Source organism: Rhinopithecus roxellana, chromosome 14 (genome assembly GCF_007565055.1).
Source record: "Rhinopithecus roxellana isolate Shanxi Qingling chromosome 14, ASM756505v1, whole genome shotgun sequence".
Lineage (NCBI taxonomy): Eukaryota > Metazoa > Chordata > Mammalia > Primates > Cercopithecidae > Rhinopithecus > Rhinopithecus roxellana.
Window position 1 is genome coordinate 115,425,094 of NC_044562.1, and position 6,000 is coordinate 115,431,093.

Sequence of the window (6,000 nt, forward strand, 5' to 3'; positions counted from 1 at the left end):
GCCGTTGTGGGAGATTATAACAAATGAGTTCTCTGAATATTTTTTCTTGTCAGTGAAGAGGTGGTTCTGTTTTTGTTTTTGTTTTTGTTTTTTTGAGACTGAGTCTCACTCTGTTGCCCAGACTGGAGTGCAGTGGCATGATCTCGGCTCACTGCAACCTCTGCCTCTAAGGTTCAAATGATTCTCCTGCCTCAGCCTCCCAAGTAGCTGGGACTACACGTACATGCCACCATGCCGCACTAATTTTTGTATTTTTAGTAGAGATGGGGTTTCACCGTGTTGGCTGGGCTGGTTTCGAACTCCTGACTTCAAGTGATCCACGTGCTGTGGCCTCCCAAACCAAAGTGCTGGGATTATAGGCATGAGCCACTGCACTTGACCAAGAGGTGGTATTTTTAAAAAGAATGTGTGTTTTTTGTTTTTTTTCTACTCAGTGTCTGTTCTGTATTTCATCTCCCTTTTTCTCACTTTGCTTTTTTCTACTTTTATAACCCCTTTCTAGACAGAGAATTTTTCTCTTTATATGTAACTTACATCCTGTTGATTTATACGAAATATGTGAGGTTGTTTACAATATTATAACATATAAATCAGGAGAGTGAAGAAAAAAAAAAAGAGCATGGTAGCGGGAATCTGAGATATTACCACAGTTGGGTACCAAATGTTGATATAAGCCTTCTAGAGGCAGAACAGAAAGCATGTGTTAGGTTACGGAGGGCTTTTTTTTCTTTCCTTCTTTCTTTTTTCTTTTTTCTTTTTTTTTAATCAAAAGAGAATTTGGGCTTTTCTTACTGGCAGTTGTATTTCCAGTACCAGGTAATTCCATGTTTTTCTCAAGGATAAGGCTCTACCTCCCTCTTTTGTCATCCCTGTGCCCATCCCCTAGAGTACCATGAGCTCTGCACAAAACCCATAGCAAGGTCTCAGAGCTAGGGCCTCCAGCTGGTGACAGGAAGCAGAGCCTTTCAGTGTCTTCTGAAAGTTGAGCTTACTGGTGTTGGGTACAGGCTGACAGAGGCCACTCAGGCTGGTCTAGACGTTCATCCTGGAGATGTGCCCAGCACCAGCCGAACCTCTGGTGGGAAGTAGAATAAAATGGAAGGGGGTGGTCTTTTGGAGAATCTTATTATCCGATGGAGACGAAGCATACCTTTGGGAACTGGGAACCTCTTTCTACAGAGAGCCTGGGTTGGGGGGGGGCCCTGTTGCACCTGCTTGCTATCCTAAGTGCAGGCAAATGAGAAATGTTTTAATTCCCCCTTAGGAAGGAGAAAATGCATTATGTTACTTTGAATATCCATAGCCTCAACAGATACTAACTTATGGAAGAGAACGTTAAGACTGTCAGGACTAAATACTTAAAGCAAAATCAGGAAATAGGAGGTTGTGCTGTTTATGTGCTGCTATCCATATGTATCTTTTGAGCTCTCAAAATGTGGCTAAGTCCAAATTGAGATAGGCTGAAAGTGTAAAATATACACCAGATTGCAAACACTATTGTATGAAAAAAAATCTCAGTAGTAATATTGTAATGTAAATGATCTCAACATGTAATACCAATTACATGTTGAAATGATACTATTTTGAATATGTTGGGCTATATAAAATATATTACAATTAATCTTACCTATTTCTTTTCACTTTTTAATGTACCACTAGAAAATTTAAAATTAAATATGTGGCTTGGCCAGGCACGGTGGCGCACGCCTGTAATCCCAGCTACTTGGGAGGCTAAGGCAGAAGAATCACTGGAACCCGAGAGGCAGAGGTTGCAGTGAGCCAATATTGCGCCACCGCACTCCAGCCTGGGTGACAAGAGTAAAACTCCGTCTCACAAACAAACAAACAGAAAATATGTGACTTATGTTATATTTGTATCTGACAGCTCTGGTCTAAACATCTAGAATTAAACAAAACTTTTTTGAGAAGTAAATTTCTACTGTGTTCTCTAATTCCTATGCTTTCTCTTTGGTTCTCTTTCAACAGATATGACTCCACATAGCATGTCAAGGACTACATTAATCACCAATTCCTTTATTTTTTCCCCCCTACAGTTTCCATTTTTTTTTTTTTTTTATACTTGCTTACTCCAGCCATCTGCAGTACACCAGTTTCAGGTCTTTTGAGCTGTGTAGAGTTTCTGTGTGTACAGATGTGTGCTCGGACTTTTCTCTTTTTGAGAAATCTGAAGGAGATGGTTGCAGAAGATCCACTTACTACTCAGAACCATTGCCGCTGACTCGGCCTCCGGGGTGTTGGGTGGTTTCTGGGTGGTTCCTGGAGCCTCCTCTGGGCAGTGCACTGTCCCATCTGTACGCCCTAATGTGCCATTCCCTGGAGGGGAACCACCAAGTACCGTGGAGGCAGGAGACCATGCTCTGCCTCAACTGTCTGGTTTCCTGTAAAATAAACACATTATTTTATATTTTTAGGGAACAAAAAGTGCTGCTCTAGGGTTCAAAGTTTTCATTCTGAACACTTTTCCGAAACAAATTGCCCTGAAGACACATTTTGAATATCCTGGTCACATCTTTGGATCTGTAAAATATACCTTTTAGTAATGGCACCTGTTAAAACGCAAAGCAAATTTCCTTGGGGCAGAAAAACAATCTGACAGTAGCAGTGTAGAAACTGTTCATTCAGATACATCTGTGTCAATGCAAAAAGTCATAAAATTCACCTCCCAGCTGCTTGCTTTTCAACCTGCAGCAACTAGTCTCGGCTGGCCGGTTTGAACATCATTCTTTCAGAAGTGCTGAAAATGCTGCAAAGTTTTAAGTGGAAATGTGGCTGCCCCTCTCCTCACTTCTTCCTGCCTGATCGTTCTGGAGCTGGCATTGGGAACGGCTGCTTTCTCTAACCATTTTCAGCTTGAGTGGGTATTGCTGAAGAAGTCCAGCATCATTCCAGCAGTTGAAAAAGGAAGCCTTGTCACAACTTTGTTCTTTGTGCTTGTGTATGAATAAGTTGCCATGAATAAGTTATTATTTTAACCCATCATTGCTGACTGTTTATATGAATTCTTTCTTTGGCACCAAATAGGTTTCATCTTCTTAGGCACAATTAGAAAAAATCCATATAGATGGATATTTTACATATAGTTATTGCTCTATCCAAATACATGAATCTAAAACTTAATCAACCCTTGCTTCCAGTTGTACTTATTAAGAAGATCAATTTCCAGGTAGTAAAGTTTTCAGGGAAACTGACAAAGATTCAGTTAAATTGGCCTTGTGTGCTGCTATTTGTTCTGACAAATTTGGGGGTAAGTCAAAGACAACCAAACCAATCTCGGTGAAAGCTCCTATCCTATCATGTTGTGTGCCCAAGATGAGGAACTGGCACTGTGCCCTGAAGCTTTCACCACTGTAATGAAATATATGCCAGGGGAGACTTCGGGCTTTTCTCATGACTGTGTGAGTCGAAGGTAGTTCAACTGTGTGTGTGTGTGTGTGTGTGTGTGTGTGTGTGTGTGTGTGTGTAAAGTGCCAAGAACTGTGCATTGACATCCAAACATTTCTTGTATAAAATTTCCCTAGCAAAGCAAACCTGCTTTGACTTAATTTATTTGTTAAATGTTGCACTTTGTTTATGTATGTTTTGTTTTTGGGGGGGAATAAGGAGAGGGAGGAGGACAAACTATTGAAGTATTTATTTCATGAAGATAGCAATTTTGCATTTGTTTAAATTTTTTTCATTCTTTAATTTTGTTATCAGTGCCAGCCCAATATACCTGCTCCATCATTATTTGCAGTCTGATAAAAGGGTCCTTGTGGGGTAGGTTTTGCAAAGTTTATCAGGTAATAACATATGCCACATAACCTTGTTAATATGTTTGCTTCTGAATAGGGCAGCTAAAACATTGGTGTTTGAGATAATTGCCAATTATTAGTTGTCATTACCACTACTCTCCATTACTTTTTGTTTGGAAATTGAACAAAGGTCAGTAATGGTTTTTGGCTCTTGTTAATATCCATCATAAAATAGATTGTTTTAGATTCTCTCCAGAGTGATTTTTCCCTGGGTACCCCCTTTCTACTTCTAAAGAATTGCTTGACACTTTCATGTTTCAAAAGGAAACATTCGCTTGTAGTTCCATTTTGCTTGATCTCTACAAGGGACTGACAACATTCGCTTTACTTTTATTCACAGAGAAAGTTGGCTTTGATGTCTCTTAAAGATAATTCTGCTAGTTGCTGATCAGCCAGTCAGTTCACCTAGCTTCAATCTTTATAGGACTTCTAATCTAATTTTCCTATACTGTGACTAAAAGTGAGGCAAATTATTGGAATGGATTATTCAAATGGATCCTTAAATATTGCTATGTATAATAAGCCAGTTATTACATCAGGACCATGTTCTCTGTAGGCCACTTTCTAAAAAAGCCACATATGTGCAATTTTCAGGTTTTTAGACTATTGCTCCCTGTACTTTAAGTGTAAAAACCACACTTCTGAACAACTAAGCTCGTGATTATGATTTTGGTTATATGCAGCTTTTGACTAGCGTGTATTGTGTCTTTTTCTCCTCTATGAATAATTTTATATTTCATGCTACTTCTTGAAAGTTTACTCTTTGATGCTCTAAGAGAACAGCCAGATGGTTTATACGAATAATCTTTATCTGCAGGATGGTGGATTGGTAAATTAGGAGAATGTTGTTTGAGATATCAAGATTTATGGTTGGGAACTAAAATACTTAATGCCAAATGTGTTTTTGTCAATTACTAGAGAATTCTGTGCAAACATATCATCTCTTCAAATGCTGCACACTTCGCTTTTGTTAAACAGCAGGTAGTAGACAGAAAAATAACAGTTTCACATTAAGACTTTTAAAGGAAATAGAACCATGTGATTAAGAAATCAGAATTTATAGATATACTGAGATAAATGAAGAAATAAAAAGGTTTGCCTAGAATGTAGCATCTAGTGACTTTTTTAAAGCCCTAAAGTTTACATAAAGAAGCTCTAGTTCCTATAGAAATAACTGAAAGCAAATAAAAATTCTTAACAATCCCCTCTTTTGAAGTGCATTTTTTAAAGCAGGGCAGGAAACATTTGGACTCTAGCTATATGACATATTGGGAAAGGCCGAGGGTGGAGGGAAGATTTCACTTCATCGTCTAGCCCAGAATCTTGAGCAAGCTAAAGAAACCATCATAATCTAAAATTGCTTCATTTAACACTAACAATTTAGACTTTTTAAGCCAAGCATTGAATAATGGCTGGATAACTGCCAAAGGAAGCGCCACTCCATGAAGTCTGCTTACTTATTTAAAAATTGTGTATCAATTTTAAATACTGTTCATTGTGTGCAGATATAAGGGGAATAGGGCATTCTGTAGAATTATCCATGTCTAGTTTGTAAAGTGTGTCCTGTGTACTGCAGATGTGTGTTCTCTGGGCTTTATGTATCTGTACAGTAGCTTTCACATTTAAAAAATTGTGGACAAACTTGTCTGGGGGGTTTGAGGGGAGAATGGTGGTTTATATCAATAATGATGCTGTACTATAGTCCATGTAACAAAAGATCTGGAAGTCACCCTCCTTTGGCCCGCGGAAAATTTTGGTAATCTTCTAGGTTCTAAAATGAAGGTGTATGGGTACTCTGGCAGACTGCATGTTGTATAATTTGAAAAATACTAGAAGTGGAAAATAAAATTCAGTTAAACTTTGACTGGTCTGTTTCTGCTTATTTGAGTCATCCTGAAGATATGGTCATTGGAGATGTCAGTGCCTGTGTGAGGATGAGCCATTTTCTGGCCTCAAAAGAGTTCACTTCAAGTGAGCAGGTGCCCCAATACACAGCATAAGCAAAGTCAACCTTGATCATTTTTGCTTTTACTTTGCTTAAATATCCCCTGTAAACTTTTTTTTTATTTCAGAACTAAGAAAACTTGATGTTTGTCACTTCAGTTCTGAAAAGATAGCAACCGATGTAAAAAAAAAAGTCTTACTAGCTTTTTTAAAAGTAGGAATGACTGAAAGCTGAGTAGAGCAG

At 38.5% G+C, this 6,000-nt stretch overlaps 1 protein-coding gene across 1 annotated transcript in view; it reads left to right on the forward strand.

Moving 5' to 3' along the window:
* The window catches only part of KIF5C (kinesin family member 5C), a 153,770-nt gene extending 148,094 nt beyond the window's left edge, over window positions 1–5,676 (forward strand). Inside the window, exon 26 of the mRNA XM_030916850.1 lies at window positions 1,987–5,676. The gene's annotated coding sequence lies outside the window, so the exon portion shown is untranslated. The remainder of the gene's footprint in view (window positions 1–1,986) is intronic.
* The last annotated feature ends 324 nt before the right edge of the window (window positions 5,677–6,000 follow it).